Source organism: Bubalus kerabau, chromosome 9, assembly GCF_029407905.1.
Source record: "Bubalus kerabau isolate K-KA32 ecotype Philippines breed swamp buffalo chromosome 9, PCC_UOA_SB_1v2, whole genome shotgun sequence".
NCBI classification, from domain to species: Eukaryota; Metazoa; Chordata; class Mammalia; order Artiodactyla; family Bovidae; genus Bubalus; species Bubalus kerabau.
The window spans coordinates 53970274-53986046 of NC_073632.1; the positions used below are offsets into that span (position 1 = coordinate 53970274).

At 37.6% G+C, this 15773-nt stretch overlaps 1 protein-coding gene across 35 annotated transcripts in view; it reads left to right on the top strand.

The window, feature by feature from the left end:
* Positions 1-15773, top strand: part of LOC129619891 (uncharacterized) — a 684565-nt gene that overhangs the window by 376097 nt on the left and 292695 nt on the right. For 2 of the 35 annotated variants that reach the window (XR_008698264.1, XR_008698259.1), the window contains one exon: positions 5591-5833. The exons of the other annotated variants lie outside the window; for them this stretch is intronic. The gene's annotated coding sequence lies outside the window, so the exon portion shown is untranslated. Of the gene's footprint in view, positions 1-5590; positions 5834-15773 lie in introns of those variants that run through there. 35 annotated transcript variants of the gene reach the window in all.

A 15773-nucleotide genomic window follows, 5' to 3' on the forward strand; every position in this document is an offset into this window, starting at 1 on the left:
TTGCAAATCATTTTATTACTGAAATTTATTTCCTTAAAATATACTAGAACTCAGCATGTGTATGGGGCATGGTGCTAAGTTAATTTTTGTCATGGTATTTTCTTAATGTGTGAACTTCACAAAAGGAAGAACTCTGATTTTTTATGTCCTCTTATAGTACCTTGTATTGATATTTGTGACTTCTAACCCATGGAACATTATTTCCTACTTTATAGTTTATTTTATATTTATTTTACTTGGAACTCATAAAATGCTTGAAGAACCCACCATAAAGGACACATCAAATAGGAGCAATAAAACTCAAGTCCAAAAAGGAAACATGAATTCTAGGAAAGAAAGAAAGAATGTTGACGGCAACAGTCAGCGTTTTCTGTTCTAAGTTGTTTACATAAGAGACTGCATAGTTGCTGTGTTAATTAGAATTTACACAGGATTTTTATATAGCCAAATTAAAAAGGGAAAAGGACAAATGAAAGAAAAAAAAGGAAAGAAGGAAAGGGAGGGGTGAAAGAAGGAAGAGAGAGAGAAACAAAACGAGGCTATCATTTCTCACAGCCACGAGTGTACCATATACCAAGATTCATATGTAATAATGTATTGTCAAAATAACCCTGCTGGGTGAGCTCTATTAATAACCTTATTTTAAATAGGAAACAGAATCGTGAAATAACTTGCTATAGGATACAAAGCTGTAAGTGTTGACACTGGGATTCTGACTCATGAAACTGGCTCCCAAAACTACAGGATTGACTATTTATTTCAAAAAGTTGTCTCTGTATGAAAAACTCTCATTATCAAAAGGTAGAAAGCCAACTAATTCCTCAGAGGACAATTTTCCTGGGTCAACAGAGTCATACATTCCTTAAGTGGGACCTTTGAACATATGGACAGAGTTCTCAATAATAGTTTATATTGCATGCAGAAAGAATATTTTCTTTCTTTTTTTTAAATTTTATTTTATTTTTAAACTTTACAATATTGTATTAGTTTTGCCAAATATCGAAATGAATCCGCCACAGGTATACCTGTGTTCCCCATCCTGAACCCTCTTCCCTCCTCCCTCCCCATACCCTCCCTCTTTCTGTTTTTCAAAGTCATTAAAAGCATTGAAAGTCAAAATTCAAATAAGTAAATTGTTTTAAAGATTCTTTAGGTTTAATCATCATAATAAAATAATAACTTGATAAATAAATAATAATAAAATAATTAAATAATAATTAAAAATAAAATAATAACTTGGCTTCTAGTGCCCCTGCTTTGATCCAGCGAGTTAGAAAAACAAATGTGTATTGATGGTGGGTGTGACTAGAGCCGTCATACAGTTTTGATTAGCTGCCTCTGAACACTAAACAGTGTGAGCATCCATTATTGGCATTGTATATAGACTGAGGTTCAGTTTGACCCCTGATTTTTTTCTTGGCAAGTGTAGAGAATCCTTTAGAATGCATTAAGCTTCAGTGTACTATGCCAGCATATGTCACCTCTAAGCTACGGTGCCTGTCTTCCACCGGATAATTTCTCCACCTTGATGAATTGACATACTAAGCATTGACTGATTAATTGATTGATTAATTGTTGTTGCTGTTCAGTCACTCAGTCATGACTGACTCTGTGACCCCCATGGATTGCAGCATGCCAGGTTTCCCTCTCCTTCACCATCTCCCAGAGCTTGCTCAAACTTACGTCCATTGAATCGGTTATGCCATCCAGCCATCTCATATTCTGTCGTCCCCTTGTCCTTCTGCCTTCTATCTTTCCCAGCATCAGATTTTTCCAATGAGTCATCTCTTTGCATCAGGTCACCAAAGTATGGAGTGTCAGCTTTAGCATCAGTCCTTCCAATGAATGATTAGGGTTGATTTCCTTTAGGATACACTGGTTGGATCTCCTTGCAGTCCAAGGGACTCTAAAGGGTCTTCTCCAGCCCCATAGTTCAAAAGCATCAATTCTTTGGTGCTCAGCCTTTTTTATTGTCCCAACTCTCACATCCATATAGAACTATTGGAAAAACCATAGCTTTGACTATATGGACCTTTGTTGGCAAAGTAATGTCTCTATACTTTTTAATATGCTGTCTAGGTTTGTCATAGATTTTCTTCCAAGGAGCAAGTGTCTTTTGATTTCATGGCTACAGTCACTGTCTGCAGTGATTTTGGAGCCCAAGAAAATAAAGTCTTTCATTGTTTCAACTATTTCCCCATCTGTTTGCCATGTGAGACTGGAATCCATGATCTTAGTTTTCTGAATGTTGAATTTAAGCCAGATTGATGGTAGTTCACATAAAGTGGCTAACCAAGAACACCTGAACATTCTCCCCAGCGTGACTGATTTTAGACAGATTTCTTCCTTATGACAGACACTTGAAGGACTTCCCTAGTGACTCAGATGGTAGTAAAGAACCTGCCTTAATGCAGGAGACCCAGGTTCAATTCCTGGGTGGGGAGACTTGATTTAGAAAATTTATCGCAATTTATAAATCTTTTCTCTGCTCCTTTGAGATGTCTATCTTCTAAACCAAGGAATGTTTTCCCAAGGGCCTGGAAGCTATCTCTCTGAACTTTAATCATCAATAAACATAGTGTGGCTGTCTCCCACTCTTTGTGAAAGTGAAAAGCAAAGGAGAAAAGGAAAGATATAAGCATCTGATGCAGAGTTCCAAAAAATAGCAAGAAGAGATAAGAAAGACTTCCTCAGTGATCAATGCAAAGAAATAGAGGAAAACAACAGAATGGGAAACACTAGAGATCTCTTCAAGAAAATTAGAGATACCAAGGGAACATTTCATGCAAAGATGGGCTCAATAAAGGACAGAAAGCAGAAGATATTAAGAAGAGGTGGCAAGAATGTACAGAAGAACTGTACAAAAATCTTCATGACCAAGATAATCACGATGGTGTGATCACTCACCGAGAGCCAGACATCCTGGAATGTGAAGTCAAGTGGGCCTTAGAAAGCATCACTACAAACAAAGCTAGTGGAAGTGATGGAATTCCAGTTGAGCTATTTCAAATCCTAAAGATGATGCTGTGAAAGTGCTGCATTCAATTTGCCAGCAAATTTGGAAAACTCAGTAGTGACCACAGGACTGGAAAAGGTCAGTTTTCATTCCAATCCCAAAGAAAGGCAATGCCAAAGAATGCTCAAACTACCGCACAATTTCACTCATCTCACACGCTACTAGAGTAATGCTCAAAATTCTCCAAGTCAGGCTTCAGCAATACGTGAACAGTGAACTTCCAGAAGTTCAAGCTGGTTTAAGAAAAGGCAGAGAAACCAGAGATCAAATTGCCAACATCTGCTGGATCATGGAAAAAAGCAAGAGAGTTCCAGAAAAACATCTATTTCTGCTTTATTGACTATGCCAAGCCTTTGACTGCGTGGATCACAATAAACTGTGGAAAATTCTGAAAGAGATGGAATACCGGACCACCTGACCTGCCTCTTCAGAAACCTATATGCTGGTCAGGAAGCAACAGTTAGAACTGGACATGGAACAACAGACTGGTTCCAAATAGGAAAAGGAGTACATCAAGGCTGTATATTGTCACCCTGCTTATTTAACTTATATGTGGAGTACATCATGAGAAATGCTGGACTGGAAGAAACACAAGCTGGAATCAAGATTTCTGGGAGAAATATCAATAACCTCAGATATGCAGATGACACCACCCTTATGGCAGAAAGTGAAGAGGAACTGAAAAGCCTCTTGCTGAAAGTGAAAGAGTAGAGTGAAAAAGTTCGCTTAAAACTCAACATTCAGAAAACAAAGATCATGGCATGCGGTCCCATCACTTCATGGGAAATAGATAGAGAAACAGTGGAAACAGTGTCAGACTTTTTTTTTGTGGGGGGGGGGGCGGCTCCAATATCACTGCAGATGGTGACTGCAGCCATGAAATTAAAAGACACTTACTCCTTGGAAGGAAAGTTATGACCAACCTAGATAGCATATTCAAAAGCAGAGACATTACTTTGCCAACAAAGGTCTTTCTAGTCATGGCTATGGTTTTTCCTGTGGTCATGTATGGATGTGAGAGTTGGACTGTGAAGAAGGCTGAGTGCCGAAGAATTGATGCTTTTGAACTGTGGTGTTGGAGAAGACTCTTGAGAGTCCCTTGGGCTGCAAGGAGATCTGACCAGTCCATTCTAAAGGAGATCAGCCCTGGGTGTTCTTTGGAAGGAATGATGCTGAAGCTGAAACTCCAGTACTTTGGCCACCTCATGCAAAGAGTTGACTCATTGGAAAAAACTCTGATGCTGGGATGGATTGGGGGCAGAAGGAGAAGGAGACAACAGAGGATGAGATGGCTGGATGTCATCACTTACTCAATGGACGTGAGTTTGAGTGAACTCCGGGAGTTGGTGATGGACAGGGAGGCCTAGCGTGCTGCGATTCATGGGGTCGCAAAGACTCGGACACGACTGAGCGACTGAACTGAACTGAACTGAACTGAGTACATTATGAGAAACACTGGGCTGGAGGAAGCACAAACTGGATTCCAGATTGCTGGGAGAAATATCAATAACCTCACATATGCAGATGACACCACCCTTATGGCAGAAAGTAAAGAGGAACTAAAAAGCCTCTTGATAAAAGTGAAAGTGGAGAGTGAAAATGTTGGTTTAAAGCTCAACATTCAGAAAACAAAGATCATGGCATCTGGTCCCATCAATTCATGGGAAATAGATGGGTAAACAGTGGAAACAGTGTCAGACTATTTTTCTGGGCTTCAAAATCACTGCAGATGGTGACTGCAGCCATGAAATTAGAAGACGCTTACTCCTTGGAAGGAAAGTTATGACCAACCTAGATAGCATATTGAAAAGCAGAGACATTACTTTGCTAACAAAGGTCTGTCTAGTCAAGGCTGTGGTTTTTCCAGTGGTCATGTATGGATGTGAGAGTTGGACTGTGAAGAAAGCTGAGCGCCGAAGAATTGATGCTTTTGAACTGTGGTGGAGGAGAAGACACTTGAGAGTCCCTTGGACTGCAAGGAGATCCAACCAGTCCATTCTAAAGGAAATCAGCCCTGGGTGTTCTTTGGAAGGAATGATGCTGAAGCTGAAACTCCAGTACTTTGGCCACCTCATGTGAATAGTTAACTCACTGGAAAAGACTCTGATGCTAGGCGGGGTTGGTGGCAGGAGGAAATCTGGACAACAGAAGATGAGATGGCTGGAAGGTGTCACTGACTCAATGGACGTGAGTTTAAGTGAACTCCTGGAGTTGGTGATGGACAGGGAGGCCTGACGTGCTTCGATTCATGGGGTTTCAAAGAGTCAGACACAACTGAGTGACTGAATTGAACTGAACTGAGGGGTCAAACTCCAACTACATCAACTAATAAACATAGGTAGCCCAATGTATTGGCCAGCCTTGCCTCTAATGTCCTTCAGCACTTTTCCATTAGCTCACCCAGTGCTTAAAAACTGTTTTGCTTGTTGTTTCAGGGAATTGAGTTCAATCTTTCTTCATTACAGCAATTGTCTTGAATAAACTCTTTCTTGCCTGTTAATTCCATCAGTAATTATCTGTTGACACAGCTCAATTTCTTTTGAAATTGTTGAGGCCCCTTCTTCTGTCTTCCAGGAGAAAAGACTCAGAGGAGCTGTAGCTCAGAAATAGAAAGGACTAACTAAATCCATACGATGGGGACTGGGCCACCACTGAATGTTTCAACCAGTACTTCAGAAAAATCCAAGACTTGGAGAAAACTGGCCTTTGTTTCCATCAAAAATGTTATAAATGAAGTTGGACTTTAAAAACACTTTATAAGAATTTTGAGAATTTTTTCACATTTGTGTCTTAAACAGTTTTATATATATATATATATATATATATATATATATATATATATATATTTTTCCCCCCCAACTCTAGTTTTTCCCCCTTCTAACATTATATTGTACCCATACTATTCTGTGGCATGTATTTGATTTCAAGGCTATTCCATGATATTATCAGAAAGACTAAAATTATGGTTTTATATGAGTGAAATTTTATCATATCTTTTATTATCATTCAGGCAAGGAACAATATTAGGATTTTTTTCAAGTTTCAAAAATTTTCTACCCTAAATGGAAAACCATAATAATTAATTGCCAAGACTATCACTATGCCAAATAACCTTCTCTCCTTAACTGATTATAAATTTTGTTTTATCACTATTTTTTATTACTACCACTATTACTATTATTATCCTTTACTACTGATCAATGTTTCCTATTTTTTAGAAATAGAAAGATGCAAATATTTAAAAATCCTTCAACTTGAAGGGCAAATAACATCTATAAAGTTACCAACACCTTTCTATGACCTAGCGTATAAGGCACAGAAAAAAAAATATTGAATAATGTGAAATATTTCTAGATAATATTCTAAAGTAAGATAACACAATATAGCAAGCTACATTCACATGGTCAAGGAACATTCCAGTTCTGCTCATACAATCATACAAGTGATTTCTGCTCTGGTACCAAGTTCTAAGGATTTATTTTCATTATTTATTACATCTGAAGCCTATCCTTTGGCTATGGAGGCCTTTTTCCTTTCTCAGATATACTTATCCCCCATCCAGGATTATCAGTCAGCCATCATCAGACACTGTCCCCACCATAGTCTCTCCTTCCCTCTTCAGCTCTTCAATGATGAAGTTGCCCCACTGCATGGTCTGTGTGAACCAGATGGAGTTGTTGTTGTTGTTCAGTCACCCAATCTAATGCTTTATGGAGTTGATGACCTTGCTATTACTGGCTTCCATTCTTTTCTCCCCTCTGGGCAAATACAAGCAACATGAAATAGCATCCCATAAGGCAGAGCAAGATGGAGTTAGGGCAAGGATAATTAGAGGAGAGAATGTGGAGTTCAGGTTATTGAGGAAAAAAAAAAAATAAACATCTCCTAATGCCCTCCCAGCACTTCTTTGTGGTCATCAAATTTTCTTTCAGTGATTTTATGGGGTACATAGACTTCTACTATAAAGCTATTCCATCATTTATCTAGACATTATATTATTGCTGGGCTTATCTTATTTTTAAATGTGATGTGGATAGAGTCACTATTGATAAATATTAAGGTTTTACTTAATTTTCTTTAAAATATATAAAACATATAGTAAATGAGATGAAGTGATCATTATGTCTGAAGCTCTTATTTTTATACACCCTTAGAGAAATTTTGACCAGCCTCCCATACGATTGTATTAGAATCAACCATATGAAACTCTTAATAGAAATACATTTGACCCTTAAAAAATCTACTGAATTCCATCTTTACTTTAAATAAAACCATTAACTATATTGGAGGTCTCTACCAAATACAGAGCTTTAAAGAATCTGGGAGAAGTGTAAGGTCTCTCAGCTTCAAGTTTTTGCTGAAAGTAAGAGGCCCTATAGGTGAAAGAAGACACATAGGCTAGTTAATTCTCTCTCTGAGTTGATTAATTTCTACCCAGGAAGTACCCTTCCTGCCCCTAAGGAATCAGAAAAAGAAGGAAAAGCCAAAATAATACCACTAGCAGTAGAAAAAGACAACTGGAAACTTTTTCTTTCTGCTTCTAAGTCTTAGTGTTTCTCAATCTCTTTCTGATTTACTTTCTTTTCATATATTCTGTCTTCTAACACAAAGATTAAACTGCCTTAGTTTCTTATTGAAGTAGAAAACTGACAGAAGTATTTTTGGAAAAAGTTAAAATATTAAAAAAAATAGTTTATGAAAACTTTAGAGGTAGAATGAGGTTGTATAAGACTGGCTCAACTATGCCATGAGTTTTATATTTTACTGACATTTGAGGGAGAAAGTAAAAAGCATCACATGATATTCAGTCAGGCAAATAAATATTGATCCAGAATTTTCATCTTTTCAACCATGATGTTTGCTGAATTGGATGTATGCTTTTTTTTTTACAATTTGAAACAATGCAGTTCACCTAGCCAATCCACTGAAAATTCTTTAGTTATATATATGGTTTATGAGAACAGTAACTGTCTTTGTTGATGATATTTCAATGACGGGCTCTAAATTACATATCATTCAACTTCTCAAAAGTATTTAAATCAATTATGACTTAACGTCTTTAAGCACTTGACAGACTACTATTGGGAAGATCATTAAGCTAGGAACAGGCTCCATATTTGGTGGTATAGAAATTGGCCACATACAAAAAAGTAGTGTTTATCAAGAAAAGTGTTCAGTTTTCTATTTTAAAGGCTGCAGTGCAGACATAGGAGAGTCACCGTAATTACAGCAGTACAAATAATCTTCTCATCTTACTGAACACACCCCAAAATACATCAGTTTGGAAAAAAACAAGTACTAAAAAGGTGTGTCAGTAATATATAATGCGCCAGAGAGAAAGTAGAGACAAATGCTCTGCACCAGGAGTGGATAAATCTTTTCTGTAAAGGGCTAAATAGTAAACAGTTTGGGCTTTATAGGCCATGTGGTCTCTGTAGCAGCTACTCTCCTCTTATAATTTTAGTGTAAAGATATCTCCAGACAACACATGAACTGATGAGTCAATCTGTGTTTCCGTCAAGCTTTCTTTACAGATACACAGATCTGAATTTCCCATGATTTTCACTTGTCACTTCCTTTAACTTTTCTCAATCCTTTTAAAATTTAAAAAACAGTTTTCTTAGTTTGTGGGGCATACAAAAAAGAAAGAAAGAAAAAAAACAACAACAGCTGAAGCCAGATTTGGCCATGGGCAGTAGTTGCTGACCTATTCCACACAATGAAATCAAATGAGAGTTTGATGAAATAGAATTGAATTCCCCAAATTAGCACATTTGCAGCAGTTTCAGTTCTGTTAAGTCTAGGGAACAATTTCAAGTATTTAAATTTAGAATTTTAAACATCAGGTATCTGAAACAAATGGAAATTGCATTGAAAAAAGCAAACTACGATGAAACACCCAATTGTATGAGTGATTATTTTTGTAATTAAGAAATGACAAGAACAATTATTTTCTCTCTCAAGCAACCCGGGAATCAATACATGTGTCCCTAAACCTAAAATTGTCTACCTATATAAAGTGGTTAAACAAGTTAATTATTTGGTTTACTCATGTAAATCTTGCCTCATGAGTTTGATCTGGAAAATTTGGGCTGTGTAGTTCTTAACCATTACTCACCCATTTCCTTTGTACATATTGAAAATTAATTGTTGCATTTGCCTCTATATCTGAAAAATAAAGTAATGTCAGAGCGATTAGCCTTTAAAAAAGAGGGAAAAAAGTTACAAAATATTGATTCAAAATGCATTGTTTGTTTTGTGCTGTGTACTGTTTTAAATAGTGGGACTAGAATGGTAAATAACACTGATGGCATAAATTTTTATTTGAACTGTGTCAAGACAGATATTAATGTAATTGACAATAACAACACTGTTTTGAACTTCAGAAAAGACTCACATTAATTAAAAGGGTCCACTTGGACATGATTGTGTTGTTTGGTTAGCTAATATGATGAACTTACGCAGATGCATAACATGAATTTCACAGAATTTATATGACATTGATAAAAAATTCTACATACTTGGAGTATGGGAACAATTTGCTTACCGAGTTATAAATAGGAGGATGTTCTGCTAACATCCTTCTGGACAAATAAATGTTGTGTTGAAGGGGCTGAGACCGGTTCCATAAAAATGCATTAAAATTTTAGTGCCTGCTTGGGACATGTTTGAATCTGCCCTGCAGTATTTCAGGCGGTCATAAAAGGAAACTTTTGAAATACGATATAGAAGGCAACAAACAAAATCAAAAATAAGCTTAGAGCATCGGTCATCGAAATAAAATGAGCAAGGAAGAGGATCAAAATTTAAAATTATCTTTTGGCCTTCTCTAGGAGGAAATTCAGGTTTTCCCAGGTGGCACAGAAGTATATTATATTTATGTTTTAAATCCATATTTAATTTTAAGATGATTTTCCAGGGAGAGCAAAGAGTTCTAGCATTTTAATTTCTAGTAAATGCTCCAGGTAAAAATTATCATTAAATAACTTTAGCTTATTTTTGTCTGCTTGATCTTTTTAAGAAGATTTTTGTTGGGGGTTTCCCACGTGGCATAGTGGTAAAGAATTTGTGCGCCAGAAGAGGAGACTCAGGAGAACTGTGTTCCATTCTTGGGTCGGGAAGATCACTAAGAGAAGGAAATGGCAACCCACTCCAGTATTCTTGCCTGGGAAATCCCATGGACACAGAAGTCTGATGGGCTATAGTCCATACGGTCACAGAGGGCTGGACACAGTTGTGCAACTGAGCATGCACACAAGCATATATGGGGCAAAAACAAAGCCAGGTAGAGTTGTTTTTTTTAATAGATATAAATATCATCATATATCATGTATCTCTTATGTCCATGTAAAATGCTTTTAAGTGAAATTTATACATTTCCCAAAATTCACATCATTTTAAATTTACCCTAAGGGCTAAACTAGATAATAGCAAGAGAGATTAAATAAAAGCATGGAAAAAAATGTTTGGCTTTACATTTTACTTTAATATTTCTGTTTTGTTTCCTGCAATTGCATATAACTTCACTTACTCAGGATATCTCAATGAGTCAAAAAGAGTATCTGGAAAAATAACTAATATAAGCCACATGGTGTGTGTGTGTGTGTGTGTTTGCGCGCGCGTGCATGTGGCATGCATGCACCTGCTTAGTCGTGTCCAACTCTTTGCAACCCAAATTCTGCTCTTTTTTTGCCTTGTTTTATTAAATTTAAGAAGTGATACTCTTGTGAAATGATACTCTCTGAATTGTTTATATATGATACTTATTTCAAATTTGCAAGTAGTCTTGCTATCAAAATATCAGTAGTCATTGAAGAATCTCATGCTGTAAATAACTTCAGAGATAGCAAGGTGTAATGAGTTTGAAAATATTTACCAAATTGAAAAATTCATCTAAAAAGGCAAATTTGACAAATTCTGTTGTAAAGCATTCTGAAAAATAGGTATTTCCTTCTGCTCTTTTTCACATCAATTTTCTTCCTCTTCCTGCCTTTATTCACTGTATAAGGGACATGAATAAATGTGTGTTTTCAAAACTAATTTTGTTGAAATTTTTGGTTCAGGGCATCCCCCACATAAATCTCTCTTAGTAGAGTTATATCTTTTTACATTAATTAAGGATTGGTTATACCCCAAACAATGAAAATTATGGCCTTTTTTCCCCAAAGATTAGCTGCAATATGTCTGTAACTTTCAGTTGATAAACCAACTGATTTAGATGATTTTAGAGGGTTCAGGATGGGGAACACATGTAAACCTGTGGCGGATTCATTTTGATATTTGGCAAATCTAATACAGTTATGTAAAGTTTAAAAATAAAATAAAATTAAAAAAAAAAAATAAAAAGGCAAAAAAAAAAAAAAAAAAAAAAGATAAAATTTAAGTGCCCCCTCCTATATGCCATAGTGAACTACACATAAAGAGAGATTTAATGTACCAGAAAGTTAATTTTATACATTTAGGAATGAATAGGTTATTGAAGATTATCTTTTTAGGGTCTTACAGATTTGGCCAATTATCAGAAACTGTTGTCAAATTTTAAAATTATTTATTCTCCAAACCTAGTTTGGATCTACTGGATAGAAATATACTTTCATAAGAGTTAAATTTTGTATTTTAAAACAAAATTCCCTGACCATTATAAGGATAAACAGTGTTTGGGAATTACTGCTATGACAAAGCTATAAACAAAGTGCTCCTTACTGATCTATATTGAACTGATTAGCTCAGACCTGGAGGGAAACGGTGAGGATGAGAGCAGTCCAAAAGAAAAGCTGTCCTTTGATGGGACTTGACTCATGGGTTGGATTTCAGTAGGTCACGGTGAGTACTGTAACTATTGCTGGATTTGACTGAGCAACTGGAGTGTGCCAGGCATTGTGAAGAGCAGGTGTGAATTCTAACTATTTAAGCCTCACCAAGAAATACTGGGTTTCTGGTGGCTCAGCAGTGAAGAATCTGCTTGCCAATGTATGATACATGGGTTCAATTGCTGGGTCAGGAATATCCCCTGGAGAAGGAAATGGCAACCCACGCCAGCATTCTTGCCTGGAAAATCATATGGACAGAGGAGCCTGGCAGGCTACAGTCCATGGAGTCTCTAAGAGTCAGACAGAACTTAATGACTAAACAACAACCACAAAGAAATACTGAGATAAGTACTATTGTTATGTATATTATTCTGATGGAGAAGATCAAAAACTTCATTTAGATCAGCAGTCCCCAACCTCCAGTTCAGTTCAGTTCAGTCGCTCAGTTGTGTCTGACTCTTTGCGACCCCATGAATTGCAGCACGCCAGGCTTCCCTGTCTATCACCAACTCCAGGAGTTCACTCAAACTCACGTCCATCAAGTTGGTGATGCCATCCAGCCATCTCATCCTCTGTTGTCCCCTTCTCCTCCTGCCCCCAATCCCTCCCAGCATCAGAGTCTTTACCAATGAGTCAACTCTTCACATGAGGTGGCCAAAGTATTGGAGTTTCAGCTTTAGCATCAGTCCTTCCAATGAACACCCAGGGCTGATCTCGTTTAGAATGGACTGGTTGGATCTCCTTACAGTCCAAGGGACTCTCAAGAGTCTTCTTCAACACCACAGTTCAAAAGCATCAATTCTTTGGCACTCAGCTTTCTTCACAGTCCAACTCTCACATCCATACATGACCACAGGAAAAACCATAGCCTTGACTAGATGGACCTTTGTTGGCAAAGTAATGTCTCTGCTTTTGAATATGCTATCTAGGTTGGTCATAACTTTCCTTCCAAGGAGTAAGCATCTTTTAATTTCATGGCTGCAGTCACCATCTGCAGTGGTTTTGGAGCCCAAAAAGTAAAGTCTGACACTGTTTCCACTGTTTACCCCTGTTTACCCATCTATTTCCCATGAAGTGATAGGACCAGATGCCAAATGCCTAATGATCTTAGGTGGAGCTGATATAACAATAGCAGAAATAAAGTGCACAATAAGTGTAATGTGCTTGTATCCTCCCCAAACCATCCCCGTCAACCCTGGTCCATGAGAAAATTGTCTTCACAGAAACTGTCTCTGGTGGAAAAAAGGCTGTTGGCTGCTGATCTAGCCGACAGAGCTTGTTGCTGGTTGCAATACAACCCACTTTGGTCCAGCAGTATGCAATTTTGCTGATGGCAGATTCCAGACTTTAAGACAACTTCATGTTTCTGTCACTTGTTCTGTCCCTCATCCTCCCAGGGGAAGGGGACAAGGGTAAGAAGCCCATCCCAGGAAATAAAGGTGGCAGGGGCAAATTGTGCTTAGTCTGAAGACTTTCACATTTACATTTAAAGCTGAAAACAGAATGAAAGAATGATAAAGTAATAGTGTTAGATAAATTGCAAATAAATTTATAAACAAAGCTAGTCATGTTGAGACAGAGGTCAGTCAAAATCAGTTATTTTACTGAATTAGCAAGAATAAGAGGTGCTTATAAAGATAATTTTTTTGCAACTGGTTTCCTAGAGTTAGATTTTCCTATTTGGAAAAGATTTTTCCTTTCAGTAATAAAGCTTGATTAGTGTGTTTTTGTGTGGGGAATGTTGAGAGGATTTTTTCTTGGGGAAAAAATTCTCATCTAATGTTTTTTTCTGCTCCCTTTGTTCATTTATTTTTGATGTTCAAAACTAATTTCTTCCTCAACAGGCAATCTTCAGCTGGAAATATCCCTGTTGACCTCTGTCTTCGGTTCTGTGTTAAAATGTTTGTGTGCCATTTTTTAAGTTCACAAGTCTAATTTTCTCCCCAGAGGGTGTTCACAGTTTCTTCAAAGACTTTAGTACTTATCTGTTGTTTGAGGTTTGCTTTAACAGGGCTCACACATTTTGCCTTTAAGGTCTCCCCTGGTCAGCTCAATGAGGAAAAGAAGACCCTGAATAGGGTTGCTCTGAACTGACTGCTATTAATTAGGAAGGTTGGGACACTGAGCATTTCACTCCACTGTTTTTGTTACTGATAGTTTACCCAAAATCTAAATTGGAAGCAGCAGGTACCTGATCTGAAAATAAATATTTTTCCTCTTTTTGATCTCAACCTTTTTAACAGAGAGATGATAGTATTAAAAAAGCAATTTATTTTTTCATGCAGTTTCTAGAATGTTATGGGCTGTGATAGGACTTTGCTGAATGAAATCACAGAAGCCTGGATCCTCACAAAAGGTTTAATTTTCCAGATTTTTAATCCTGAAACAATTTCAGCTAAATTCTGTATAGTGCATCCCCCAGTGATATTCTTTATAGAGTATGGATGATTAGAAAATCAATTTGAAAATAAAACAACAAAACAGGATTTCCAAAACACAGGTGAGACACTGACTTCCAATGCATGTATCCTTGTAACTCAGGCCTATTCTTGAAGCCAAATCCTGCCTCTGTACCCCAACACCAAATTAAATCTCAGAGACAAGAGTTTTGAGTGAAGTAGAAAAACAAAAACAAAAACAAAAACAGCTGTGATGCTTTGCCAGGCAAAGGGGGATGCGGTGGGCTAACACCCTCAATACTGTGTGTCTTGCCCTGGAGGGTGCTGCGAGAAGTTTTATAGCAGTGGTTCAAAGAGGGCATGATCAACTCATGGACATTCTCCTGATTGGTTGGCGGTGAGGTAATTGGGAGTCAGCATCATCCATTCCAACCAATCTGACATCTAAGTGCTTGTGGGCAGAATACAGTTACCTTCTCCCACCTGGCATGGGTTTCAATATTCATGAAACAGCTCAAAGATATTGTTATGAAAGTCCCTTGAAGGGGAACCAGGACCCTACCCCAAGGCTGCACTATTGTTTCTTGGCTGTTCTTCCCTTGTCTCCAATACCCTCTTCCATAATTATCAACAGTTTGAACCTGCCTGTTAGAATTCAGGGAGGCTGAATGAGGCCTATTTCCTGTAATCAAGAGATGAGGGACATAGAAAAGCATGTGTGCCCAGGAGCCCCACTCTCTGAGTCATGCTCCATTTCACTCTCTGTCTTAGAATTTCCAGAATTCTTACCGTGCCTATTATTCTTACCTGGGTTGTTCTTTAGTCACTAAATTGTGTCCTACTCTTTAGCAACCCCATGGACTGTAGCCCTCTGTCTCCATGGACAGGCTCCTCTGTCCATGGGATTTTCCAGACAAGAATAATGGTGTGGGTGCCATTTCCTTCTCCAGGGCATATTCCCAACCCACATATGGAATCTAACCTGTGTCTCCTGCGATGATAGACAGATTCTTTACCACTGAGCCACCAGGGAAGCCCTTTTATATAGGCCACCATATTATCTCTTGTTCAACAGACTCTAATCCCTACAGAGCTCTCTGTAATTTTTTGAAACACTCACTTTGCTTTGAAACACTCTAGCAAGTTACTCTCTATCTCTCTCTCTTCTGTGAAATTCCCTTCACTTTTTTGCTCTTCTCTCTTCAAACTTGGCTCTTTTCTGAAGACATTGCTTTCCTGTATCACTCTGGTGGGTGTTTTACTATGCCTCTCTTGTACCTCTGGGCTTAGTAGTGGGAAGGATTGCTTCCACTGTTCCTCCATAACATCCAAGGATTCTCCCTCATTGCTCTCTAAAAGTCATTTGCATGAAGCTCTTGTTACCAAAATTTTCTACTGTTTTGCCATGTTACACATCGTCTTTTTACCCTTACCTTTAGTGTCTCGATCCATATTTTTAGTTACTTTTTTCATTTCTTAAAGATGTCAGTTCACGACTGAGTGGGATTCTTGCTAACATTATCTAAGTCATCAGTCTGGAAAATATCA